We start from the raw sequence: 15,685 nt of genomic DNA, 5'->3' as shown, positions 1-15,685 counted from the left end.
TTCAGAGAAGGTATAAATATTTTTATATTTGTGAGACCCTCCTTCCTGTAATTGACCAACCTCCTTATCATATAAGCTCTTAAAGTTGTATTGCTGAGTTCACCCTCACATTACCCATTTGAAATCTAAATTTCTTGAATCTGTTTTGTTATTCTTTTTACCTTTTGCTTTTTCAGTCTATATAAGTGTACAAATAGAATCTTTCTTCCACCCTACCCATACAACTCAAACCATCCTGTCTTTCAGTTTTGTTTTTTGTTTGTGTTTTTTTTGTAGGGCAGTGGGAGTTAAGTGACTTGCCCAGGGCCACACAGTTAGCAAGTGTCTGAGGCTGGATTTGAACTCAGGTACTCCTGAATCCAGGGCCGGTGCTTTATCCACTGTGTCACCTAACAGGTGCCCCCCCCCCCCGCCCCCCCCGCCATTTTTCAGTTTTAATTACATACACTTTTGCTGCCCTTTTCAAGATACATTAATTTAACTTACCCTATTCTTTTTTTTTTTTTTAAGTGAGGCAATTGGGGTTAAGTGACTTGCCCAGGGTCACACAGCTAGTAAGTGTGTGTTAAGTGTCTGAGGCCGAATTTGAACTCAGGTACTCCTGACTCCAGGGCCGGTGCTCTATCCACTGCGCCACCTAGCTGTCCCAACTTAACCTATTCTTTATACCTATCTTCTTCTAGTATGCTCTAGAATTTGATATTCAATTTATGGGAACATTATTCTGAAAGAGTCCATAGGCTTCACCAGACTGTCAAAGGGGGGCCCATGAAACAAAAAGAATTTAAGAAATTGCTTCTCTAATTGATTACTTTTCCAGTTTATCTTATCTACTACTGTTGAACAAATCTTCATAATGTACTAGTTTGGAAATGTCATCTCTATTAAAAGATGCTCTTTGGCTTTGCCAGTGTAAATATAAATTAATTCATTATCTTGACATTTGAGGTCCTTCATAGCCTACCCTCATACATATATTTTCACCCTTTTATACTATCATATACTATATATTATACTTTTATACTATCTTGCACTGTCATAGCCAAATTGGACCACTCAGTTTTTACCATTGTTGTTTTGCCTTTTCCAATTGTCTTACCATTGTTTATACTATCTCCCATGTCTGGAATAAAGTTTCCTTGCCTGGCTGTGCTTTTTCATGTTTTTTCTAGCTCTCTTCTGTCGAGGCCCACCTTATTCTTTCCATTAAGCCTTTGCTCTGACTTCTTATTTTCTATTACTCTTATCACATTTTCCCTTATTTCATGGTTTTTGTCTATTATCTTTCCCTACAATATCATATTGAAATCTTGAGAAGTTGAGTCTGATTGTTCTCTACTGGGTTTGTATCCCAAGTCTAACAGTAATAAAAATGATAATCCTCCTCCTCCTCATCCAACAGTTGTACCACAAACCTAACCCAGTTCTTTCCAAACATTGTGAGATATGAAATACTTAGAGCTTCCAGGGACCTTAGAGATCTGCTGCTCTAACCCTCCTTATGTTATAAATTAAATTAAGACCCAGAGTACATCACATGTTACATTAGCCATTCAGGTAGGTAAATTGCACGTGTTATTTTATTACTTCATCTAGATGAACATGGTCTAACCAAAGTTTGTTTTAGTTGTGTAGTATTTGCCAGTTTTCTCCCCAGCTAGGATGATTAGCAAACTCTTACTCTGTACTTTGGGAGAAAATTATGTTTTTCTTGTTTGGTTTTATATATGACCGTTTTGCATCAAAACAGCCATCTCTGTAGTCTTCTAAATCCATGCTTTTGGGGTTCTCTTGATTTTGCTCAACTGTTAGGTGGTACAGGCAAGAGATTGAACCCTGGTCTTGGAGTTTAGACTTGTTTGAATCTTGCCTCAATTACTTGCTGTGTGATCCTGGGCAAGTCATTTAACCTTTCTGAGCCTTAGTTACTGTATCTATAAAGTAAGGAGGTAGAAGTTAATGGCTTTCCAGCACTAAATATGTGCTCCTTCTTGATCTGGGCTCTCTCTTCCTTTTCTGGCTTTGAGATGTCCCATAGTTTGTGGCCAATCTTTACCCATAAGCCTTTTTTTTTTTTTAAACCAATTTACTTTTGAGTATTTTTGAGTATCACCTTTTTTGAATTCTTTTCCCCTCCATTTATATATATATTTATATCTATATCTATCTATCTATCTATCTATCTATCTATATATATATATATATATATAGCATAACCTTTTCACTTCTTACCTTGTCAAAGTCACTTTGCTGAGACTTCATTGGAACTTTCTAGGTGAAGCCTTACATAGCCAACTTTTTTATAATACACTGTTTTCAGGAGCACATGTAGGTAGGTATAGCTGTAGTGAATTGAATACAGTTTCAGCTAATATTTATCTTGATTCTTGTTCCCTCTTTTACTATGAACCAGTAGATAAATGTTTAAATCTGAGAATTTGGGATTATTTAAGGAAAATTGGTCCTGTAATCCAGAAAGACTCTCAGCCTGAAAATTGCTGTGCAATTCTTTAAGATCTAGTCACACTGGTGGATTATGATGTGGTTTATGATGCTATTGGATTTAAAGAGAGAGTTTTGAAGCTCTTATCACCATTTTAAGAAATGGCATCATTGGGGTAGCTAGGTGGCGCAGTGGATAAAGCACCGGCCCTGGATTCAGGAGGACCTGAGTTCAAATCCGGCCTCAGACCCTTGACACTTACTAGCTGTGTGACCCTGGACAAGTCACTTAACCCCAATTGCCCCGCCAAAAAAAAAATGGCATCACACCACGTTGCTTCTGTGATTGACTTGGAGCCAGTTGGACTTCATCTAGGAGTACCTTTCATGCAGAAAAATGGGACAGCTGGTATAAGGCTTATTGTTTCTATAGTGAATTCCATGGTACTTAAACAGTTCTAGCATGTTAGTTCTCAGGATGCTGTAGTAGTTGTTGATGATTTGTTTTATACAGCAAACCAGTACACGTCTGATGGATTATTAAATAGTTTTGGAATTTGCTTTCTTATATCTTTTCAGTATCTTTCCTAATTAAGAAATTGGAGAAATAGCCAAATTGCTAATCGTGAAAATTAAGGTGGACAAAATTTTATGGAAATACTCTTTATATTTATACTTGGTGACCCACCACAGGCACTTCTCTGCCCTGGAACTGTGACCTAGAACTGTGTATGGACCATAGAGTTAGTTGCCAAACAACTCTAGGTCCTGCACCTAGTGCCAACAAAGGGTCCCTTGTAATCTTTCTGAGTAATCCAATCCCCTTTTTTGTGTCTGGGTCAGGAGTTCCTGAAGCCACTGCTGCTACTGTTGCAGCAGCCTCCAGGGCTCACTACTGATGCTGCCATTGCTCGCACTCCAGGCTGGCCCCCACCTTGGTGTCACAGATCACTCTTGCCATCTCCTACGTTGTCTTAGGCTGGAAAAAATGTCTCACCCCAGACCTTTTCTTGGCTCTGCTGTTCCATAATTGGATTTGAAATGTTATTTTTAAGTGGGAATGTTGGGAGAATTCATCCCACCATCTTGGTTCTGTCCCACAGACCATTTCTTTTTAGTTATTTATTTATTTTTTTTGGTGAGGCAATTGGGGTTAAGTGACTTGCCTAGGATCACAGCTAGTAAGTGTTAAGCATCTGAGGCCGGATTTGAACTCAGGTACTCCTGAATCTGGGGCCGGCGCTCTATCCACTGTACCACCTAGCTGCCCCCAGACCTTTTCTTAACAATCTACCAACTAACTAAAATATAAAGAATATAAGATAAACTTGTGGTTTATTATATAACTAGATTTTCAGGCTTTTCTATATGAACCAGAGGAAAAGTTCTGAAACCTATGACTTCCTGGGAAATGTAGTTCCAGACAGCGGTTTCTTCCCATTCTGGAATGGACTAAAGAAGACTCTTGTGAATGCTAGGCTAGAGGAAGTTTTCTGCAATTCTGTGTCTTAGAGGGCAGTGGCTATAATAATGTCTAGTAGCAGGAAATTTGCAGGAACATGTTCAGTGACAACAATGGCAGAGAATCAGAGAGAATCTGAAAGAGAGGTGAGGACTAATATCTAAGCTCCAGTGGTCAAGCATCTGCTCATTAGGTAATCTTACTCCATGGCTAATGGAGGCTGTCTAGAACACTCTGAGACTGACAACTGTAACCATCTCTGTGAGAACTGCACACGATTTAACTCTCTCCCATCTATCTTCCTTGTACTTTCCATATAATTTTCTCTATTTCTTAAAGCTTTTTCTATTTTCTGATTTTTATTGTGGTGCATATAAAACCCAGTATTGATCATAATTTCATGATGCCTGTCTGTAAATTAATTTCAGCCATGGGGAGGTAGTGTAATGGAAGACTTTAATTAATAATAAGGAATACACATGAATTAAAAACCAGGACAGAAGGATATATATACTTGGTCCTATTATACCTGGTAAGGCCATTCTTGCTTAGGGAGGGACTTGGCTAAAAAGTAAGAGCGAACCATAGGGTTTTGATAATTTTTGACATTTCCCAAAAGGCAGAACAAAACTGCACCTGAATTTTGTTTTGTTTTTCTGAACCAAATTCAGGTGTTCCATAGACTCCATACAGGCACCCCTGGGAATCTCTGGTTTTTACTAGAAGAGGGATGGGGGAGTTGGGAGTAGGTAGAAGTAGCAGGGGACGTAAATACTTCTGGGGGGAGCATAAAGGCATAGTCTTGAAAGAACTTACCTGGCTCACTTACTTGGCAAGGAGGAATCAGAAGAATGTCTTTGCCTTTTGCTTGTTTTCAACTTTGCAACTAATTCTCCAAACTTTGCCAGGCTAGATAGATATATACACATGCATGTGTTTACAAACATGTACCCATATATATGTATATATCTTTTGTTTTTACATTGCCTACACTTTCCCTTTTATCCCTCTCACAACTAAGTTTAAAAAATTTTAAAAAGCAAGAAAACAGAAAAAAAATTCAGCAAAATCAGTTAACATTGAAAAAAATCTGGTGTTGTATACAATGTTCCCACCTCTGAAAAGTATGGGTTTGAGTGGGGTGGGGGTACCCTCTTATATCTCTTCTTTCTAAATTCTTAATAATTTTGCAACATTCAATTTCAGTTGTTTTGTGTGTGGTTCTTGTAATTTACATTGCTCTACTTACTGTGTATGTTGTTTTCCAATTTTGGCCTTCACATTGCATTAAACAAAGTTCTTTTAATTTGCAATCTCTATTAGTGTTGTGGAGTATTATTTTTTTTGGCTCTTGATCATCTACTACCAATTTCCACCAGCCACTCAGGTGAAGGAACATACACACAGGTTCTGTTTTTTGCAACATCCTTTGGAGACTGAACTTCTCTCATCTGTGACCCACTATTTACCTTATTATGACTTAAATTTCTTTTCCTCACACTCTTCATAAGTAATAAGCTACACTTCCCTTCCCCACTACCATTTGAGTTTTCTGTCATCTCCATTCCTCTCACTTTTACTCTTTTACGTGAGGATCTTGCCTCATTACTGAAAAGATAATTAGGCCATTTAACCATGACCCAGTCCGATTCTGTCCGTTCCTTCTACTGTGTCAGTCAGTAAGCATTTACTCTGTGCCAAACATTGTGCTGAGCTCCGGGGATATAAATATAAGGAAATAGAAAGTCTTTGCCCTCTAGGAGCTTACACTTTAACATGGGAAGACTGCACATAAAAGGAAACTGAAAAGTCATGGGAGGTTTGGGGAAAGGAGGGCTGGAGGTGGCTCCCAGTGTAGGAAAGGAGAGGTTGTGGGAGTCCGCAAAACCAAGAGAGGAATGAAAGTTGTCTGGCCTGGGGCTCTTCAAAGTAGAATTTCTGGGAGGACTCAACAATGGGAGAGGGGCTATAGGTGTGGCAAGATGTTTCAGGGTGAGAAGACCACAGTGCCCTCTAGAATTCCATAGTGAACAAATTTCTCTGCCCTCTGATAGTCCTTCCATCTATCAGCCTTCACTCAACCAGAACCCTTCACTATTCTTTTTGTCACTGGCAGTACTGCACACCCCCAACTCCATCCCATCACATTGGTCTTCGAGGGGAAGAATACTCCTCATTTACCTTCTTACTTCCAGTCTCCCTTTACTTCCTGTACTATGTTAGCTTTCCTCTTTTGAAATCCACTCAGAAATTTATACCTAATCACAATTTACAGTAGTTGTAATAACTTGACCCCCAGGTCATTCTACTTTCTATCCCAAGGAGTTCAGCATCTGGTTCAACATCATCTCTCTAATTCCTGCCCTTCTACTGGATCCATGTACATGCTCTCTCAAACTCTACCCAACCTTCACTTTCCTCCACCTCCTCAAGTACAGTAGTATACTACCTGTTTCTATGTCAGCCTTTCACAGAAATAGTCATAAGCTAGATCTCACTAAATCCCACCAGTGTTCTTACTTCGCTAATTAGAAATGCTTACATTCTGCTACCTGTCCACAGCTTTGTCATTCTACCTCCCTCCCTAGGCTTCACCTGTGCTATTGATACCTCCATTCTCTCTACTTCTTAGGATTTTATTAGGCCATTACCCCTGTCTGAATTCCCTTTGCTCTGTCTTTGACCATGACCCAGTAATTAGCCATTTCAGCTCTACATTGTTCTCTGCTCTAGCTCCTTTGTGCCTATAATATTGCCTTTCTTGTCTTGCCAAACCACAGCCCTGTATTATTTATATCACCTTTGTAGTCTTTTCCTACCTAGGAGCTGGTGAACAAAGCTGGAGTAAGTCTTAGAACTGTATTGGGGCGGCTAGATAGCACAGTGGATAAAGCACTGGCTCTGGATTCAGGAGTACCTGAGTTCAAATCTGGCCTCGGACACTTGACACTTACTAGCTGTGTGACCCTGGGCAAGTCACTTAACCCCCATTGCCCCACCAAAAAAAAAAAAAAAAAGAACTGTATTGACCCAGTCATTACAAATAGCTATTATCCAACCTCAGTCCTTACTATATAGCAAGGCAGTCCTTTTTTCCTCCCTAATTGATTGCTTATCTTACTTCCTATAGTAGCTATTTCAAATCTCTCCTATCAAGTCTTCTACATCTTCTCCTTTCCCCTTCTCCAACTGAGGACCTTGCCTCTTTATTGAAAAGAAAAAATTGAGTCCATTTTGGTATGAGCACACTCTTTTCTCCTTCCCTTTGTACACAGAACTCTTGATTTCTTCCTCTTTCTCCCTTTCCCCCCCACTTTCTGAAAAAGATGGTTCTGCCAAGGCCAGCCAGCCCTTCTACATGTGTTCTCGGTTCTATCCTCTCCCACCTACTTAAACAGTTTTTTTGTTTGTTTTTTCTGGGTATTGAGGGTTAAGTGACTTGGCCAAGGGTCACACAGCTAGTAAGTGTCAAGTGTCTGAGGTCAGATTTGAGCTCAGGTCGGCCTGAATCCAGGGCCAGTGCTTTATCCGCTGTGCCACCTAGCTGCCCCCCACACACACACACTTCTTGAAATTTTAACAGCTGTTCAAAGGAGTTTTAATTTTTTCTTTTTTGCTCAACATTCTAAGGACCAATGGGAAAGTTACATGCAGAGCCCAGAAGTGATTACTAATTAAATCCAAATCCTAGACTATATTTTCTTTATTTAAACTCTCTACAAAGCAACTCACTCTGTGTTCACTTTTATATCTAGAAAAAAACTTTAGGGTTTTGGAATTAGGATTTAGGATTTGAAGTTTCCAGTATTTTGGGTTTCCTGCTCCAATCCTTTTTTCCCCAGGCAGCAACTTTAACTAAAGGGATGCTGGGCTCTTTGAATAATTGAAGAGAGAGATTGATGGTGTGTAAATTCTTCAAAGCCCCAAATTTGATCCTATGATTCTGTGAAAACTGTGGAACAAGAAGACCAGTCTAATGCGATTGGATTGGCCCTTCAGAGGGACGTTGGGTGACTGAAAATAGGGCAAAAAAGAAGCAAGCAGTCTAAAAGTGACATGAAAAAATGTGCTTCTTTGTCTAGAGGTCTTGATGGTAGCCAGAATGACATAGAAAATCATTGCTGTAGATTGTTTATGCTTCATTTAATGTCTCAACACTACAAACCTCAACTTTACCCGGTTCAGCTCCATATCTACAGTAGAGACTAGTCTGTACTAGATTGTTCACATTTCACACTAGTGTATTTGGCCCTGTACTTAGAGTTAAAAGTTTAAAAAAGAAAAAAAAATGACTTTTTTTCTCGTCAATCAAAAGATATTTTGATTAGGCAAGAAATTAGGTTTTGATGCCAGAACCAAGCTCACAGTTGTAGGAATATAATATGTCTCTTTCTTATAGTAGGGGAACAGGAGAAAAGGCAGCTAATAGGTAGTAGTTGTTTTTTGAAGTTTGACTAAGATGTGGAAGACAGGAAATATTTAAATTTCTGGAGATCCTTTGGTTCGGTGTGAGTTAACGTGGAAATATGAGGCAGTTGTAGTTCTTTCTTCCTCCTTTAAGTGCTTCTTTTCATTCTCTTAAGTAGAGCTCCTATACTTTATATTAATATATTTCTATGTGTATTTTATATTGTAAACCCCATAATGTGCTGCACAGTGGGTGTTTAATATAGTCGATTGATTATGTGGCAGGCCATTTTTTGGCATTACAAAATATTTGAGGAAAGTCTTTATTTCATGTTCTCACTATCACTGACCACCTGCCTTATTTTAAAGCAAATCCATATTATTGATCTATTTTGGTTTTATATCATAGACATTTCTGGGAAAGATCCCCTCTTCCCCTCCGACAGAAATAACTAAACAAAAACATTTGTTTCAGTGATTGCATCTGACCGTGTATATACTATCTTGTCCTAGTGGGTCCCCTGTCATACTACCATGAGAAGCGAGGTTTTCCCAGACCTTCTATGTTATCTCTAGTTCTTTTGCTACCATGGAACTCTCTCAACATCTTCAGGGTGTATTTCTAGCAGGGGAATTTTTGAGTCAATATATGTGGACATTTTATTCACTTTTTTTACAAGCATAATTTGAAATTACCTTGTTAGATTGCTTGCACCAATTAATGGCTCTACCAAGCAGTGTGAACAGTATATGTATTGGTTTGCCTATCTTTCTACTACCACTGCAACATTGATTATTCCCATTCTTTGTCACATGCCATTCTGCTACAAGGTAAAAGCCTCAGGGTTTTGATAATTATTCCTCTTTATTAGATGTGATATGGAATCTTACGTTACTAACTGTGGTCTGGAAATTCAGTTTCTTTAATGCAGCCTGATTGTTAGCTTGTTTAGCAGTTGATTTTATACAGCTGTTTCATTAAACCCCCCCCAAATTATTTCACAAACACAAGGTCTTCTCTATCATATATTTAAACAATTGTCTTCTTGCTTTTTAACTTTTCAGTAGACTTCTCAATAACCTTACTATGGTTTAGCTATTGTTTTAGCTTCTGATTTAATAAATATCATCATCTTCCAAATAGTTAATTAAAAAAACAGTTGAGCAGCATAGGGACAAGAAAAGAGCTCTCCAGCATACTATCAGAGACCTCTCTCCTTACTGACTTGGAACTGTTGATAAGTTTTGAGTATGTTTGTTCAACCAGCTGATAGTTTTTGTTTTGTTCCTGCATACTTATACTTATTAGAACGTTATTTTCCAAAGCATTAACAATGTATAAGACTTTTATGTTTAAAAGCTGCAAACACACATCCTTTTGGGGCCAGGGACTCCCAGATTTTTTTGGAGTAATTCAAGGGTTTAGAATTCCACAGTATGTGATGAATTTTAAAATTTCTACTCACCTCCATCAAGGAAGGTAGAGGGTGTTTATAAATTATACATGCTTTTAGTCAAAGTTTAGTATTTGGGTCATCTCTGAGCAGTCTTACTGCTTTTCTCTGTAAAAAGCCAGTTAAGTGTCTACTATTGTAGAGAATAACTAAACTACCTATATTTGTGATACCTCTTCTAGAGGATGTAGAAATACCAAGAATTCTAAAACCTGGTATATAAATAGCCATTCTGCTTGCCTTTTAATAGTGCTATTTCTTAGTAGCCTTCTATTCTACCTTGAGTAGAAAGTGTTTGTCAGGTACCTGAAATGATTGTGTATATTTACTAGTATCACCTAGAATAAAGCTAGCATATTGTCTTACCTTTTTTGTTGTTTGCCTTATTGTTATATAGAGAACAATTTTATGGGTAATTACTAGATTTAAAGTGTAGAGAGTCAAGGGAAAATTTTGTAGGCCTTACCATTTAAGAGTGTTTGAGGCAAATTTTTTTGGGGGGAGGTTACCAGTGAAGACAGATAGTAAAAGTCAAATATATATTTGAAAGCCATAAGGTTTTAATAAATGTTACTGAAGCACATTTTAAAAGACCTTAGAAGCAAATCTTTTCACAACTGTTTAAAAGATGGTCAGATGGTAACATTCTTATGAGATTTTGACTTATGTCTTTCAGTGCTGTAAATCGAATACCAGTATATGTACGCTATAACTTAGATTGTAAAGAAACTTTTGGAATATTATGAGTGGACCTGTGCATTTGGTCACCTTTTATAGCACAGCAGGTATGTCAGATGCTTCAGTATAAAGTAGTACGTTATTCTGATTTCATGATTCTGATTTATTTCGATTAGATGATGTATTTAGTATGGATGAGATGAGGAAAACATTTTTTTCCCCAACATAATGGAGGGGGGGGACCACCTCTTTTTAAAAATCACCATGGCAAATACTGAATATGACAGAAGCACAAACCAAGAGACCTGGGATCTAGTTCCAGCTCTACTACTTCAGTTCCCTTATCTCCAAAATGAAGGGGTGGAACTAGATCTTGAAGATCCTCTGTCTTATTAGCCGCGAGTTTTAGTGTGGTGGTGTGGATAGAATGCTTGGCCTGGAATCAAGAAGACCAGAGTTCAAATGCAGCCTCAGACATTTAATAGCTGTGTGACCCTTGGGAAGTCCTTTAATCTTTCTTAGCCTTAGTTTCCATTTCTGTAAAATGGGAATAATAATAGCACCCACCTCACAGGGTTTGTTGTGTGAGGATCCAATGAGATAATAAATGTCAAACACTTTGCAAACTGTAAAGCTCTATGTAAATGTTAGCTGTTACTTTTCACAATCATTACTCAGCTAAAGAAAACATGCCAACCAAAAGACAGATTCCTGTAGGTAGTTGCTATAACTAGAGGAATCTCTCATCTTGGAGATAGTGGTTTCTTGTCCATCGTTGATTGTAGTGTCAGAAGCAAACTGCCTCTTTTTGTGGTATTAATAGGAAATGCTGGTCTTGGAGTTAGGGGCCTTGGGTTTGAATTCCACATTTATTATTTAGTACCTGTGTGACATTGGGCAAATCATTTCATTTCCTTGGATCTCAATTTCCTCATCTCTGAAATGAAGACCCTAGACTAGATCTCTGCAGTTCTTTCTAGCTCTGACAGTCTGAAAATCTGTCATTTGTGGCATTTTGATTGAGGGATGAGAACACAACTTTGATGTGCCACTTAATAATATGAAAAGAAAAATAAAACAGAAAATCTTGACCTCAGCTAGTTGGTCTAACTGTGACTGGTGTGTGTGTGTGTGTGTGTGTGTGTGTGTGTTTGATAATAGTATCTACTGTTTAAATAAACCTATTGTAAGATTTTAGTGATGGAGCCAAAATAATTAAAAGTTAGGTTTTTTGCCACTGATTAAAAACTCTAGTATACTTTCAGTCTTTAAACTTTTTTCTTGGTACATAAACTGCCTCTCCTTCATTTCCTCACCTCCCCCCTCCAAAAAAAAGAAAATTGAGAGGTTTCTTTGGAGAGTTGGAGAGCAGAAAGAATCGAAGACTATGTTTATTTAGTATGTGCTGTTAAAAGTAAAGAAAGGGATGTTATCTTGTTATTTATAAGGCACTTCCCAAATTTGCAGTATGTGATCCAAAAATCTTAGGAAGTTAGATATTTGAAATTCATAACCCATTTTTCACTTGTAGAAGCTACATAAATGATATGGTTAGAATCCCAAGACAACCCCCCAAAGTTTATTTAACATATGATGTACCTGCCATTTTGTAGCAAGAATTGTTCAGGGAAATGTCTTTAAAATCCCAATATGGCATATCCCTGACTGACCACTATCCCTTCCTTTCCCCTCACCACCACTCAGGGTAGAAAATTGATTCTTTTCATAGCATGCAAACATACACAGTCCAGCAAGGGCAAATGGAATGGGAAATTCATGCTTCCCCATCTTGGAGAACTTGGGGTTTGGGTTCTAGGTCTAGTATTTGGATGATGAGGTCTTGCAAAAGTCAGGTACTGTCTATGTGAAACAACTCAGTGTCCATTAAGAAGATAAGAAAAAATATTATTTTAATATTCATACCAAGCTGAGAACTTGGGGTGGGGTGGTAGCAGTTATGGAGAGGGTTGACAAATACTTTTCAAAAGGTAGCGCTTGCTCCTGATCTGTACCAGACAGAATAAGAGAATATTTTTGTATGGAACCCTTTTTTTTTTTTAAACTTAAATCTATCCATAAATTTTATTAACCACATTATGAAAAGCTTCTGGTGGAATGTTTTTCTTACAACATTATTTTTAATTTTTTTTAGATTATTTTTTAATGGATATAAATAGTAATGAAACTGTTCCTTAAAATTTTAGATTTTTTTAGAATGTTCATAATGGATTTTAACAGTCTCAACTCTTTCATATTAAATGTGTTACAGGAATGAAACTGAAGTCTGCTGCAATAAAACACTGAAGGCTTTAAAATGTTTTCTTGCATAAAACTCAAACTTTAAGTAGCTGCTTATGAGGATAGGGAAGTCAGGAAGCTAATGTCTGTCTCAAGATACAGGACAGCTGTTTATTCATCAACCTCAACTGTGTGAGTAGAGCCTTAGACATAGTGAATAAATTTTTTTCTTGTGTTTCTGTGAAGCAGTAGTTAAATCAACATGATTAAATATTTTAAAAGACTTGCTTTTCTTCTCTTCTCTTCCCCCTGCCTCCTCCCCACCCTGCCATGAGTAGGTTATTGAGGGTGGCGTGGGTAGTGATAGTTTTAAAAGGTAGTAGAAAACTCTTGCCACAAGTATTTCTGTGAACATTAAGACTCATATCTAAACTTCGTGTGGTGATGTTTCTTCTTTTATACCAAAATTATTCCAAATTACAGGAATTCTCCCTCTTAGAAAAATACCCTATATGGTATTTAGAGATATGTGATTAATTTTTCACTTAGCTCCAAACAAAATTGACTGACTATATATACATATAATTTTGAATAGTCTCTCTCTCTCTTTTGGGAGGGGCAGTGAAGGTTATGTGACTTGCCCAGGGTCACACAGCTAGTTATATCTCTTTAAATATATGTATACATGTATATACTGTATGATAGTGGAAAATTAGGATTTCAGTAAATAATAGGTCCTATTCTAATTTGGAGCAATATTCTGAAAAGAAAAGATTATACCAAAAGTTAACCTTTATATCATTAATTGACTTTTGGTATTTTAAACTCAACAGTAATAAATATTTAGTTAAAGAAACAGTGATTACATTGAAGTAGTTGTTAAGTACATTTGGAATTATGTGTTAAACTACTTGTTAGGATGCTTGTCTTTAAATATGTTTTACAATTGCCTTACTCTTGAAAAGCAAAACATTAGCCTAATATAAGAATTGATTTGTAGAGTTCTACTATTTCTACTCAGTCTTTTCTTCATAAATTTAGCAGTGAGAGAGTTTTTTTGTGTCCAAGAGTAATATGGTATTTCATAGGATATTGGTCAAAAGGCATTGTTTTAGAACATAAAATGCTACATTTCAAAAATAATGAAATCTTACTAGACTTAATCAGTGAAGTTAAGAATTACTGCCATACAGTTGTTACTTAGCAGTGTCAGTATTGGAATGAAGGTACTCTTGATTTCAAGCCTAGTTACCCTTATACTCCCCTTTTAAGGACATAAAATGATGCCCCATTTTCAAAGTATTCAAGGGAAGGGAATCACTTCGTTAGCTATTCTTACCATTCAGAAAATCTGTACCTTGGAATTTATATTCTATCTCTTTTGCTACTGTTTAGCCCTTTGTTTTGTAATCGGTGAATATCAAGAATAAATGGTGACAAACCTTTATATTTATTGTATTTCCTAAGATCCTATATGAACCTGGAAGGTGTACCTCTTTCAAGAAGTTGGCCCAAGACAAACCTTTAAACTTTACCTTTAAACTTAGTCTGGGAAAGATTTTTCTACATAATTCATGCTTATAATTCTACGAATAAATGTAAATCTCAGTTCTAGTGTTAGAATTTGAGAGAACATTGAAATTACTTTTATATCACTGTCCTAGTTTTTCAAATTTCTTGATGACATGTATGTTGTCCACATTTTGGGATTTAATTTTAATTTTATTTTTTCTCAATTACATGTAAACAAAATTTTTTAACTTTAATTTTCTAAAATTTTGAGTTCCCTCTCGCGTTCCTCGAGAAGTAAGGAAATTTTATATAGATTATACATGTAGTCATGCAAAACATTTCCATTTTAGTAATGTTGCAAGAGAAAATGGACTAATAAAAAAGAAAATTATGCCTTAATCTGCTTTCATACATTATCAGTTCTTTCTCTGAAGGTGGAGAGGATTTTCCATAAGTCTTTCAGGGGGGCAGCTGGATGGCGCAGTGGATAAAGTACCGGCCCTTGAGTCAGGAGGACCTAAGTTCAAATCCAGCCTCAGACACTTGACATGTACTAGCTGTGTGGCCCCGGGCAAGTCACTTAACCCTCATTGCCCTGCAAAAAAACTAAAACAAAATAAAATTAGTCCTTCAGAATTGATTTGTATCATTGTATTGATGAGAATAGCTAGGTCATTCACAGCTCTTCATCAGACAATATTACTGTTACTATATATAACATTCTCCTGGTCTTGCTCATTTCATTTGGCATAATTTCATGTAATTCTTCCCAAGTTGTTCTGAAACCTGCTTGTCATTTCTTATAGCACAATAGTATTCCATCACAATAATGTAACATGCCTTATTCAGCCATTCCCCAATTAGTGGGCTTCCCTTTGATTTCCAATTTTTTACCATCACAAAAAGAGCTGTTTTGAATATTTTCATAGATGTAGGTCCTTTTCCTTTTTCTTTGATCTCTTTGGGATACGCACCTAGTTGTGATATTGCTGGATCAAAGGGTATGTGCACAGTTTTATAATCGTTTGGTCATAGTTCCAAATTGATCTCCGAAATGGTTGGATCAGTTCACAACTCCACCAAAATTTAATGTAACTATTTTTCCACATCCCTTCCAACATTTATCATTTTAATTTTCTGTCATATTAGCCAATCCCATAGGTGTGAAGGCATTTTTTCATATGACCATAGATAGCTTTGATTTCTTCTGAAAACTGTTCATAGCTTTTGACCATTTATCAATTGAGAAATGACTTGTATTCTTATAAATTTGCCTCAGTTCTCTATGTATTTGAGAAATGAGGCCTTTATTAGAGAAACTTGCTATAAAATTTTTGTTTCTAGTTTGCTGTTTTCCTTCTAATCTTGGCCACATTAGTTGTGTTTGTGCAAAACCTTTTTAATTTGATGTAATCAAGATTGTCCATTTTACATCCCATAATGCTTTCTTTCTCTTCTTTGGTCAGCAGTCTACTTTTGGGGGGGGGCAGGG

At 37.0% G+C, this 15,685-nt stretch overlaps 1 protein-coding gene across 6 annotated transcripts in view; it reads left to right on the top strand.

Annotated features, from left to right (window-relative positions):
• ZFAND6 (zinc finger AN1-type containing 6) overlaps positions 1-15,685 on the top strand; it is a 93,199-nt gene that overhangs the window by 46,429 nt on the left and 31,085 nt on the right. The window contains exon 1 of one of the 6 annotated variants that reach the window (XM_043982678.1): positions 10,442-10,550. The exons of 4 other annotated variants lie outside the window; for them this stretch is intronic. The gene's annotated coding sequence lies outside the window, so the exon portion shown is untranslated. Of the gene's footprint in view, positions 1-10,441; positions 10,551-12,747; positions 12,874-15,685 lie in introns of those variants that run through there. One more of the 6 variants, XM_043982681.1, reaches the window with a different exon arrangement.

The sequence above is a fragment of the Dromiciops gliroides genome, chromosome 2 (assembly GCF_019393635.1).
Source record: "Dromiciops gliroides isolate mDroGli1 chromosome 2, mDroGli1.pri, whole genome shotgun sequence".
Classification (NCBI taxonomy): Eukaryota; Metazoa; Chordata; class Mammalia; order Microbiotheria; family Microbiotheriidae; genus Dromiciops; species Dromiciops gliroides.
This window is presented reverse-complemented; position numbering and strand designations above follow the sequence as displayed.